Genomic DNA, 13767 nt, shown 5'->3' on the forward strand with positions numbered 1-13767 from the left:
AAAGATTTTGTGCCTGTAATACTCTGGTAATTTTACGGTTACTTAACCTTTAGTGTTTTTTCTTTCTCATTTCCAATGCTAAGTTTTTGCTAATGAAAGTGTCTTCCTGTTCAGGATTTTTTACTTCTGATGAAGGTATATTTATACATGCCGAAACCTTGGTCAAGGATTTTAATAAATCTTTATCCTGCAACTGTTTTGGCTGTCATCATTTACCGTGAAGATTACCTACGATTATTTGCACTTACCAATTGAGAGTCTTTTTTGTGTTATGTTACAAGCAGGGTTGCGGACTGTATCATTCGTCAAGACACAAAGATATATAAACCTTTTAACTCATTTGAGTGACTTTGTTACCAATTTGTTGGAGTGTTGTAGAACATTTGTTCTCCTGTCCTGTTACCTGACCCTGGGGCATTGCTGTGTAACAGTGGCAGGGAGATACCGTCTTAGCGGTGTGCTGCACGAGAAACCGTTGCATTGAACTCACAAACTCGACCTACCGCAACAACAATGGCAACACGGCCTCCACAGCAGTAGTGAAGAGGCCTTTACAAAACTGGCGACGTGAGTTTACAAAAGTTCTAGTAGCAGGTTTTCATCGCTTGAGACGACTGAAGATGTATGAACAAGTGTGTTCAGAACGCCACGCATTTGTACCGGATGGCGGTGGCTGAAGCCGTGTAGACACCGATACCTGTGTGTAGGTTTCCTATAGACACGGTGGCTGAGGCGTCCATTGGTTTGCCAGCGAGCGAGGACGTCGAGGAAGGGTTATGCACCATCTGTCTCTATTTCCATTAGAAACGTAATGTGATCGTGATGGCCTTTCAGATGTTCTGCGAGTTCTCCCAGTTGTTCACATCCATTTAGCCAGACATGAAAAGTGTAGTCGACATAACAATAAAGGGGTGTCCAAGGCTACGAAACATATGTCCTTATGTGGACGAATGGATTTTGGGACAGCGTCATAACAGAAGCTACAGAAATAAATATGTCTGAAAACACCATCAATAAGAACGGCGGTCTACAACTCAGAAAAGCATGGACCCGGCCATCGCGAGGTCGAAGCGGGCGTGACAGATGCAGGAGAGGAAGAGAGCACCTGTGACGTCACAGCAGCAGAGCGGCTACATAACAGCGTGGCCACGGTGACACGGCACTCATTTTACCTCTTGACAATGGCCGAGGAGAGCTGTGCCGAAAGTTAATTTGCTTTTCTCACAATGTTATTACTTCCAATGAGAGCAAGCTGTATAGACACTGAAGCGCCAAAGAAACTGGCATAGGCATGCGTATTCAAATATAGAGATATGTTAACAGGTAGAATATGGCGCTGCGGTCGCACACGCCTATTTACACTCCTGGAAATGGAAAAAAGAACACATTGACACCGGTGTGTCAGACCCACCATACTTGCTCCGGACACTGCGAGAGGGCTGTACAAGCAATGATCACACGCACGGCACAGCGGACACACCAGGAACCGCGGTGTTGGCCGTCGAATGGCGCTAGCTGCGCAGCATTTGTGCACCGCCGCCATCAGTGTCAGCCAGTTTGCCGTGGCATACGGAGCTCCATCGCAGTCTTTAACACTGGTAGCATGCCGCGACAGCGTGGACGTGAACCGTATGTGGAGTTGACGGACTTTGAGCGAGGGCGTATAGTGGGCATGCGGGAGGCCGGGTGGACGTACCGCCGAATTGCTCAACACGTGGGGCGTGAGGCCTCCACAGTACATCGATGTTGTCGCCAGTGGTCGGCGGAAGGTGCACGTGCCCGTCGACCTGGGACCGGACCGCAGCGACGCACGGATGCACGCCAAGACCGTAGGATCCTACGCAGTGCCGTAGGGGACCGCACCGCCACTTCCCAGCAAATTAGGGACACTGTTGCTCCTGGGGTATCGGCGAGGACCATTCGCAACCGTCTCCATGAAGCTGGGCTACGGTCCCGCACACCGTTAGGCCGTCTTCCGCTCACGCCCCAACATCGTGCAGCCCGCCTCCAGTGGTGTCGCGACAGGCGTGAATGGAGGGACGAATGGAGACGTGTCGTCTTCAGCGATGAGAGTCGCTTCTGCCTTGGTGCCAATGATGGTCGTATGCGTGTTTGGCGCCGTGCAGGTGAGCGCCACAATCAGGACTGCATACGACCGAGGCACACAGGGCCAACACCCGGCATCATGGTGTGGGGAGCGATCTCCTACACTGGCCGTACACCACTGGTGATCGTCGAGGGGACACTGAATAGTGCACGGTACATCCAAACCGTCATCGAACCCATCGTTCTACCATTCCTAGACCGGCAAGGGAACTTGCTGTTCCAACAGGACAATGCACGTCCGCGTGTATCCCGTGCCACCCAACGTGCTCTAGAAGGTGTAAGTCAACTACCCTGGCCAGCAAGATCTCCGGATCTGTCCCCCATTGAGCGTGTTTGGGACTGGATGAAGCGTCGTCTCACGCGGTCTGCACGTCCAGCACGAACGCTGGTCCAACTGAGGCGCCAGGTGGAAATGGCATGGCAAGCCGTTCCACAGGACTACATCCAGCATCTCTACGATCGTCTCCATAGGAGAATAGCAGCCTGCATTGCTGCGAAAGGTGGATATACACTGTACTAGTGCCGACATTGTGCATGCTCTGTTGCCTGTGTCTATGTGCCTGTGGTTCTGTCAGTGTGATCATGTGATGTATCTGACCACAGGAATGTGTCAATAAAGTTTCCCCTTCCTGGGACAATGAATTCACGGTGTTCTTATTTCAATTTCCAGGAGTGTATATTCCAGATGAAGCAGCAAATGAAGTGCGAAAATTATTACAGTTTCATCAGTTTACATTGAAGAACTAGGGAATTACAATGGAGAACTATGGCAGCTCTTCAATGGAGGCTACAACCCAGTAACATCGTTACCATCACATACAAGTGCGAAACAAACGTTACATCGTATTAGGAGAAAATTATCTTTGACATATTTTCGTGCACCATATCTCCTTATACAGCCCGTATTCCAAATATTTCTTAGACGTATTTTTAATCCGAATACAGCCAAATCGTTTTGGGACCGAAGAGTAAATACTCCAAAAAAAGGAAACAATCATTAAATTTCTTTTGAAAAAAAAATGAAATTTTTGGGTGGAGTGTCCCGTTAAAATATAATGTATCTGTTTTTAAAGGGATAAAAAGTAGCTTAATGGTCTACTTAGGAATTTCAAAGCAGTCAATCACATCAGTATCACTGTATCAGTGCAGGATGCCTAGTCTATATGTTTATTGTATGCGACAGTATCTTGATATGCTTAGCATTCTCCTAACTTGCTTCGAAAAGGAACACAACGAAAAAATTCATTTTTCAACAACGTTACAATAGCTTCCATGCGAAATATTTTGGACACTTGGAAGGCGAACAGCGAGAAGGTGATATGGAAAAAAAGGAAGGAAAAAAAACCGCTTTTAAGCGAGATGACTGAAGAAAGTATTCATCATATGAGAGCAGAAAAATAAATATCTCAACTATTTTCCCAACATTTTCAATACGAAAACACTTTTTTTGTGGAAAAACATTCAACGTATGAATCTGCAGTTTCATCAAGTTACCATAAACTGTTTTTCAGCTTGCAGGGGGTCCCGCACATTCACTGATTTTCGGGTTATGCTGACAGTGTGGAAGCTCGACTACAGCTAGAACTTACACACCTGCAGTGTGGCGTTTCGGTGACTATAGTTTCATAGCAAAATTAGTCTCGTCGACTTCTGTTTCTTCAATGTAAATTTTCACCACATTAGAAGTCTGCAGCTACGATTATGTCGATGTTCAGACTTACATGTACATGCTGCTTTTTTACTTAATGAAGAGAAAGAAAACCATCCACAGAAGCTCACTGGCAGACTTAAGAGCTTCGAATTAGCATCACTCGAAAAACGGTACCAGACGTTGATCCTTTAGTGAAAAGTAAAATAAGTAGTGTTCATTTACATTGTGTGTTTAACACCTAAATAAAATTATAATGAAACATAAGTTGGTCAATTTAAATTTCGTCACAAAATGGCAGTCGTCATAAGGCTGCAACAGTCGTAAGAAACACCTTGTTTCTCACTTAGCTGGCCTCCATTCTTTGCACCATCAAAACATTAAAAGAGATTTTGAATTTCATTTCCATTTCTCATTATGTTGAATTTATTTGCACATTCACATTAACACAACATTCTTAAAAAATTTGCCACGAAATGCGTTAATCAGCTACCCTGAAGTGATACGTTTCTGCTCACTGCTGTGGTGCGAACGCGAGCTAGCTCGCACGAGTAGCTGTGCTGGACTGCTACACTTCTTACAAGGGAACCTCCCCATCGCACGCCCCTCAGATTTAGTTATAAGTTGGCACAGTGGATAGGCCTTGAAAAACTGAACACAGATCAATCGAGAAAACAGGAAGAAGATGTGTGGAATTATGAAAAAAATTAATAAAATATACAAACTGAGTAGTCCATGCGAACATCGGCAACATCAAGGAGAACGTGAGCTCAGGAGCGTCGTGGTCCCGTGGTTAGCGTTAGTAGCTGCGGAACAAGAAGTCCTAGGATCAAGTCCTCCCACGACTCAAAATTTTACTTTCTTTATTTTTGCAAAGTTATGATCTGTCCGTTCGTTCATTGAGGTCTCTGTTCACTGTAATAAGTTTAGTGTCTGTGTTTTTGGATCGCACCGCAAAACCGTGCGATTAGTAGATGAAGGGACGTGCCTCTCCAATGGGAAACGAAAACATTTGATCGCAAGGTCATAGGTCAACCGATTCCTCCACAGGAAAACACGTCTGATATATTCTATACGACACTGGTGATGGCATGTGCGTCACATGACAGGAATATGTTGTCGGCCCACCTAACTTGTACACTTAGCGAATGGGTAAAAAGATTCTTCTACCTTTCCCGATTTAGGTTTTCTTGTGGATGTGATAATCACTCCCAAAAAAGTGATGAAAACATAAGAGTTTGTCACATAAACTGAAAATAAAAAGTTAAACTTTTCACTCGAGGGAAGACTTGAACCTAGGACCTCTCGTTCCGTAGCTGATCTCGCTAACCACGGGACCACGACGCTCTTTGACTTCGTCTCCTTGATGTTGCCTATCTTCGGATGGACTACTCATTTCGTATATTTTACTATTTTTTTTTCATAGTTCCACACAACTTCTACCTGTTTTCTCGATTTATCTGTGTTCAGTTTTTCAAGGCCTATCCACTGTGCCAACTTATAACTAAATCTGAGGGGGGTGCGATGGGGAAGTTCCCTTGTTAGTGTGCCTATATCTGCGAAATGCCGGATAGCCTGGCAGGAGCCCTGGGCTCGATGCAAGTGCCACTCTGTGCAAATGTCACTCCGTGCAAGTGTTCAAATCCCACATGGGGAGCCCACATTCGACCTGTCACTGCAGATGTGTGTGTGGGTCGCTGCGGTCATGGAGACTGAACTCTGTAAGGCGTCCGGATTTTACGGACCTTACATAAGCTTGATCCATAACGACAGGACGATACAGTATGGGATCCTCAGAAAATAATAATTATACACTCCTGGAAATGGAAAAAAGAACACATTGACACCGGTGTGTCAGACCCACCATACTTGCTCCGGACACTGCGAGAGGGCTGTACAAGCAATGATCACACGCACGGCACAGCGGACACACCAGGAACCGCGGTGTTGGCCTTCGAATGGCGCTAGCTGCGCAGCATTTGTGCACCGCCGCCGTCAGTGTCAGCCAGTTTGCCGTGGCATACGGAGCTCCATCGCAGTCTTTAACACTGGTAGCATGCCGCGACAGCGTGGACGTGAACCGTATGTGCAGTTGACGGACTTTGAGCGAGGGCGTATAGTGGGCATGCGGGAGGCCGGGTGGACGTACCGCCGAATTGCTCAACACGTGGGGCGTGAGGTCTCCACAGTACATCGATGTTGTCGCCAGTGGTCGGCGAAAGGTGCACGTGCCCGTCGATCTGGGACCGGACCGCAGCGACGCACGGATGCACACCAAGACCGTAGGATCCTACGCAGTGCCGTAGGGGACCGCACCGCCACTTCCCAGCAAATTAGGGACACTGTTGCTCCTGGGGTATCGGCGAGGACCATTCGCAACCGTCTCCATGAAGCTGGGCTACGGTCCCGCACACCGTTAGGCCGTCTTCCGCTCACGCCCCAACATCGTGCAGCCCGCCTCCAGTGGTGTCGCGACAGGCGTGAATGGAGGGACGAATGGAGACGTGTCGTCTTCAGCGATGAGAGTCGCTTCTGCCTTGGTGCCAATGATGGTCGTATGCGTGTTTGGCGCCGTGCAGGTGAGCGCCACAATCAGGACTGCATACGACCGAGGCACACAGGGCCAACACCCGGCATCATGGTGTGGGGAGCGATCTCCTACACTGGCCGTACACCACTGGTGATCGTCGAGGGGACACTGAATAGTGCACGGTACATCCAAACCGTCATCGAACCCATCGTTCTACCATTCCTAGACCGGCAAGGGAACTTGCTGTTCCAACAGGACAATGCACGTCCGCATGTATCCCGTGCCACCCAACGTGCTCTAGAAGGTGTAAACTACCCTGGCCAGCAAGATCTCCGGATCTGTCCCCCATTGAGCATGTTTGGGACTGGATGAAGCGTCGTCTCACGCGGTCTGCACGTCCAGCACGAACGCTGGTCCAACTGAGGCGCCAGGTGGAAATGGCATGGCAAGCCGTTCCACAGGACTACATCCAGCATCTCTACGATCGTCTCCATGGGAGAATAGCAGCCTGCATTGCTGCGAAAGGTGGATATACACTGTACTAGTGCCGACATTGTGTATGCTCTGTTGCCTGTGTCTATGTGCCTGTGGTTCTGTCAGTGTGATCATGTGATGTATCTGACCCCAGGAATGTGTCAATAAAGTTTCCCCTTCCTGGGACAATGAATTCACGGTGTTCTTATTTCAATTTCCAGGAGTGTATTTTAAAACAATTCCCAGAGTCAAACACAAAAATAAAAATAGGTTTTCCCAGTTTAAAAAATGCAAGCTAGTCCATATTTTCAAAACAGAAGCCTACACACACACCTCTCTTGCCATGGACCACACACATACGCTATGTACGAAATGCGTTACCTCACAGATAGTAGCTAGTTATATGTTGCTGTTGTTCTTTATCAAAAACCATTACAGCATCCAACGTAGCAGGAATTGGAAGGAAGGAATAGGAATGCATTTTTATTTGTCTTAAGCGTTTTCACTCTCAGAGCAGGCAGCGCACAGCGTCCCACACTGCTGTATTGATTTGTAGCAGCAGCCACAGCCCGTGTGCCGAGCAAGGGAGCAGTGCAGCCACAGAACAGCAAAATAGCAAAGTGCAAGGCCCATACAGAAACAAAGGTCGACAATAGTGCTCTGAGTGTCATGTCAGTGAATTTCGAATTCGGAAAAATAACTCTCAAAAATCTGTTTTCTAGGTCCATGAAGTATGAGTACTAGATAGTAATATTTTTCATTTATATCATTTATAGTTTATGGGTGGATCTGGCGGTAAAGTATATGTATGGCTGTTATCGAGCGAAAATTATGTTCCTGATTACGACCTCCTTGTGTGTATTGCACTATTTGTATTGCATTTTAAATAAGTTGTTTGTATTCTGCTTAAATTTCGCTCTCATCTGCAACACTGGGTGGGGTAAATGATTCCATATTTTTTTATCTGGTTTGATCGCATGGTATTCTGTGGATCCATGTCTATTTGTTACTGCTTATGAATCGGTGTGTGAACTGCTCGATTTAAATGCATTGTAATTATATTGCTCATATTCTATGTTTGGAAGAAAGAATGCTCTAGTCACCAAGACTACGAAGCACAAGACCTACTCATCTACATCTGCATCAACACTCTGAAGGACACTGTCAAATGCACGGCACTCATTGGCAAGAAGCAAAGTCATTCAAAGCAGGATTACACTTTCATTTCGTGACAAGATGTTATAAATTTGAATACCAATACTGTGAAAACCTGCTGACATGAAGTTATCCATTAAATGCGAGAAAGTAGGGAAAACGGATGCAGCTAAAAATAAGGTAGAATAAAAGCAATATACTTGCGATGCATTTAAATCGAGTAGTTTGCAGACAGATTTTTAAGCAATAACGAACATACACAGGTCCACAGAACGTCATACAACGAAAGCAGCGTCTGCTTTGTGTGATACAAAAGCAATAAAGGAATCATTTACCCCACAAAATATTACGGATGCGAGCAAAATGAAGTAAGAATACGAGCAACATATTTTCAGTACATCTCAAAGACTAAAATACACACTATAAGTTGTAACCAGAAGCACAATGCCATGAAACCAGCTTCTGTTAACTGCGAAAATGAAGCAAACATGCAAGATTAAAAGTCAGTCAATAAGAAAACGAGATGATGGAGTGATAAACTAGCAGCACTCCAAGTGGCCTGGTAGTGAACCAATGTCTGGTTACCAGAATTCGCTATCCGACCTTTGTATCTGCATAGTGAGTGTACTAACGTGGCAAACTTGGTTTACCACTTAGCGCGCAAATGGACAAAACATCTTGACTGTCTACTCAAGCCCAGGGTGTCAAACACACACTCTAAATAAATACGACCGTGGCCTTGTAAGGCAGCTAATATCAGGTGTGGGTCATAACAAAAGTCATTAAAAATACTGCTCTCACGTACCTAGAATGCATGAATTAATAAAAGTGAAAGTTTTGTGTCTATTCTAGAAAGACAACACAGATATTCCTTTTTTCAAATGGTTCAAATGGCTCTGAGCACTATGGGACTCAACTGCTGAGGTCATTAGTCCCCTAGAACTTAGAACTAGTTAAACCTAACTAACCTAAGGACATCACAAACATCCATGCCCGAGGCAGGATTCGAACCTGCGACCGTAGCGGTATTGCGGTTCCAGACTGCAGCGCCTTTAACCGCACGGCCACTTCGGCCGGCTTATTCCTTTTTTATTCAACATATATTTATCAGCTGTTGCTTTCAGGGGTCAAGTGACAAACAGCAATCATGTTCAATTACTTTTCGTACTAAATAACAAAATATTTAATTCTAGGACATATTGAAATGACGATTATTAAAATCGTTATCTCTACACATGAAAATTTTTATCACAGGTAAGAATGATTATTAAAAATCTCATTTAAATGTACGTTGTCGTTGCTGGTCAATGCACTGAGTTGGTGGAGGATAAAATTACTTTTTTAACCAATGGAAAAACTCTCATGTGCTCAATGTGAGGGTAGGTTAGTATACTAGCTTAGATATTCAGTGGTCAAAGCGTAAGGAAGTTGGAGTGAGCAAAATCTAGACTCAACATTTACTGTGGCCTAATGCGCGAGAGTACATTACCAAGCGGCATCTGCAACAGCGTTGTCTCTGTGCTGGATCTCAAACGCTAGTTCCCTACTCTGACCTTGACTGAATTCACTCAATCGCAAGTTTCCTATGTTCCATAGAACGGCAATCTTTTGCTTGTCGAAATAATGGCAATTGCAGACTCGCTATGGGTTGAAGCGACGTGTACAATTTCTTTGCTCGCAAAAATTCCGGCAGCAATAATTAACTACCACTTTGCTATCTGTGACCACGATACGTCAAGCGTATCGTACACACTTCGCAGAAAGCAAAGCTCGCAACGCCCCCGCTTATTTCCACACAATTGTGCGGTCTGCTGCGAGACGAGAGAGAGAGATAGAAATTTTAGGTCTCAAAACGCTTTTATACAATGGGGATCTCCCCAACATGTCACGTCTGCGTCGCCAAGTATGGCTTCAGCCAATCACCGTCTCGCTAGTGGTGAATACTTTTTTATTTTTCTTGGTGGGTCACAGCCTACTCCTGTTAATGACGTGCCTTATTTACGTTAAAAGGAATAATGTATTGTTCTGGCCTTATCCCTTCCGCGCTGAAGCTGGCCGTCCTCTTGCTAAATGTGAGTTTTAAGATGTCGTTAACCACCTGCTCGGTTCGTCTCCAAAATGCGTTTCACTTTGACCTGTTTGTTCATGGCAGTCCATATTGGTACAGATTGTTTTGTTAGTTTTCGGTACATGAGATTAACTGAACTGCAATTGCCTTTTGTTGATATAATACACTCCTGGAAATTGAAATAAGAACACCGTGAATTCATTGTCCTAGGAAGGGGAAACTTTATTGACACATTCCTGGGGTCAGATACATCACATGATCACACTGACAGAACCACAGGCACATAGACACAGGCAACAGAGCATGCACAATGTCGGCACTAGTACAGTGTATATCCACCTTTCGCAGCAATGCAGGCTGCTATTCTCCCATGGAGACGATCGTAGAGATGCTGGATGTAGTCCTGTGGAACGGCTTGCCATGCCATTTCCACCTGGCGCCTCAGTTGGACCAGCGTTCGTGCTGGACGTGCAGACCGCGTGAGACGACGCTTCATCCAGTCCCAAACATGCTCAATGGGGGACAGATCCGGAGATCTTGCTGGCCAGGGTAGTTGACTTACACCTTCTAGAGCACGTTGGGTGGCACGGGATACATGCGGACGTGCATTGTCCTGTTGGAACAGCAAGTTCCCTTGCCGGTCTAGGAATGGTAGAACGATGGGTTCGATGACGGTTTGGATGTACCGTGCACTATTCAGTGTCCCCTCGACGATCACCAGTGGTGTACGGCCAGTGTAGGAGATCGCTCCCCACACCATCATGCCGGGTGTTGGCCCTGTGTGCCTCGGTCGTATGCAGTCCTGATTGTGGCGCTCACCTGCACGGCGCCAAACACGCATACGACCATCATTGGCACCAAGGCAGAAGCGACTCTCATCGCTGAAGACGACACGTCTCCATTCGTCCCTCCATTCACGCCTGTCGCGACACCACTGGAGGACCCTATCCCGTCTGGCCTACATGCACCGATTCGGTTAGGGAGGCCTTTAGTCCAGTAGGGTTAAACCTAAAAATAGGACAAATCGGAAATAATTGCTACAAAAGGTTTTATTGTTTTAATGGCTTCACTTGTGGCCCAATGTGACTATCCTACGTTTTCCCCCTCGGCGGAGTTGTGTAAAAGTGGTGGGAGGCAAAAATGTACCCGAAAAAGGGATATTTGTTCGATTTTGTGATTATATCTCGTAAATGACTCACAATATGGAAAACATAGTGGAATTAAAAATTGTAGGGCATGTACTCCCTCCTGAGGCAATCTGGCCCACAATTGTTGAAACTGGTCCTTGCTCCTGAATAGAGTGGTGCTCGGACTAAGTTGACGTCCAAGTTGGTCCCAAACATGTTCGTTGGGGACAGATCTTGGGAACTTGCTAGTCACAGCAGCTCAACATCACAGTTCATACAGACACATGCCATGTGTCCCACTCATAAAATGCCACCACAATACTATCGCGTGAGATGTAATACGAGACGGCTTAAGGTGTCCGTGTTGTGCTGTCAGATTTTACTCAATTTCTACTGGAGGTGGCATGAAGTCACACAAAATGGCTCCCCACTCTATGACGCCAGGAGTAGCAATTCTGTGTCTCTCCAAAACTTTAGAGCCCATGAGGGCCATCCAGGTTAAATTAGACCCGCAATTCGTTGCTAAACACAATGCGATTCGATTCATTAGCAGTCATGTTTCCCACTTATGACACCACTCCAAACGCAGCCGTTTGTGTAGTGGTGTAAAAGGCAGTTTATGCGTGGGACAGTAATTCCCAGGTGGGCTGCCTCTGACCACTGATGCAAGACAACCCAGAATGCTGCAGGAATTACTGGCGCGTTCTCTAATGGCAGACACAGATGTGAAGGGATATGATGTGCTTGGTGCATAATGTGGCGATTCTTTCTTATGGTGGTCAGACGTGGTCTTCTGGAACCCGTTCACATCGCACGTGGATCACGCAGGCCAACATTAGGCCAATGTCATATCCTAGCGCCCCACAAAACTTCTTAATGCACAATTCGACCAGCCGTGTAAATGGACACCCACAATGAGACCGCTACCAGTACTCACAACACTGTTCCACACGAGTACACGGCATCTCGGTGTCGTTCAGAGTGATCACTCAACATCTGGAACTGTTCATGCCCCTTATATAACCTATCAGGCCTGGTAAAAAGACTAAACACGAATAATATTATTGCACCTTAGCGGCCATTCTCTCACAGAGAAGTATACACTGAGGAGCCAAAGAAACTGGTACACCTGCCAAATGTCGTGTAGGACCCCCAGGAGTACGTATAAGTGCCGTAACGCGACGTTGAATGGACACGACTAATGTCTAAAGTAGTGCTGGAGGGAGCTGACAATCATGAACCCTGCAGAGCTGTCGATAAATCCGTAAGACTACGATAGGGGGGAGATCTCCTCTGAACAGCACATTGCAAGACATCCCAGATGTGCTCAATTATGTTCATGTCCGAGGAGTTTGGTGGGCAAAGGAAGCGTTTAAACTCAGAATAATGAACCTGGAACCATTCTGTAGCAATTAGGGACGTGTGGAGTGTCGCATTGTCCTGCTGGAACTGCCCAGGTCCATCGGAATGCACAATGAATATGAATGGACGCAGGTGATCAGGCAGGATGCTTGCTTACGTGTCACCTGTCAGAGTCGTATCTAGATGTATCAGGGGTCCCATATCACTACAACTGCACACGCCCCACACCATTGCAGAGCCCCCAAAAGCTTAAACTATCCCCTGCTGACATGCAGGGTCCTTGGATTCATGAGGTTGTCTCCATATCAGTAAACGTCTATCACCCGCCCGATACAATTTTAAACGAGGCTCGTCCGAGCAGGCAACATGTTTCCAGTCATCGACAATCCAATGTCGGTGTTGACGGTCCCAGGCGAGGCGTAAAGCTTTGTATTGTGCAGTCATCAATGGTACACGAGTGGGACTTCGGCTACGAAAGGCCATTTTCTACAGTCGTCGTTGGTCCTGTTCTTGCAGGATCTTTTTCCGTACGCTGCGATGTCGGAGATTTGATGTTTTATCGGATTCGTGATATTTACGGTGCATTCGTGAAATGGTCGTACAGGAAAATCCGCACTTCATCGCTGCCTCGAAGATTCTGTGTCCCATTGCTCGTGCGCCGACTATAATACCACGTTCAAACTCACTTAAATCTTGATAACCTTCCATTATAGCACCAGTAACCGATCTAACAACCGCGCCAGACATTTGTTTTATACAGGCGTTGCAGCGCCGAATTCTGCCTGTGTACATATGGCAGCTAACTCTAAATATAGATAAATGTAAATTAATGCTCATCAATAAGAAAAAGAATCCCGTAATGTTTGAATACTCCATTAGTAGTGTAGCGCTTGACACAGTCACGTCGATTAAATATTTGGACGTAACACTGCAGAGCGATATGAAGTGGGACAAGCATGTAATGGTAGTTGTGGGGAAGGCGGAAAGTCGTCTTCGGTTCATTGGTAGAATTTTGGGAAGATGTGGTTCATTTGTAAAGGAGACCGCTTATAAAACTGTAACACGACCTGTTCCTAGATACTTCTCGAGCGTTTGGGATCCCTATCAGGTCGGATTGAGGGAGGACATAGAAGCAATTCAGAGGCGGGCTGCTAGATTTGTTACTGGTAGTTTTGATCATCACGCGAGTGTTAAGAAAATGCTTCAGGAACTCGGGTGGGAGTCTCTGGAGGAAAGGAGGCGTTCTTTTCGTGAATCGCTTCTGAGGACATTTAGAGAACCAGCATTTGAGGCTGAC

At 46.1% G+C, this 13767-nt stretch overlaps 1 protein-coding gene across 3 annotated transcripts in view; it reads right to left on the reverse strand.

Moving 5' to 3' along the window:
• The window catches only part of LOC126262807 (cytochrome P450 6k1-like), a 100714-nt gene that overhangs the window by 19528 nt on the left and 67419 nt on the right, over nt 1-13767 (reverse strand). The window lies entirely within an intron of this gene.

This window comes from Schistocerca nitens, chromosome 6 (assembly GCF_023898315.1).
Source record: "Schistocerca nitens isolate TAMUIC-IGC-003100 chromosome 6, iqSchNite1.1, whole genome shotgun sequence".
Lineage (NCBI taxonomy): Eukaryota > Metazoa > Arthropoda > Insecta > Orthoptera > Acrididae > Schistocerca > Schistocerca nitens.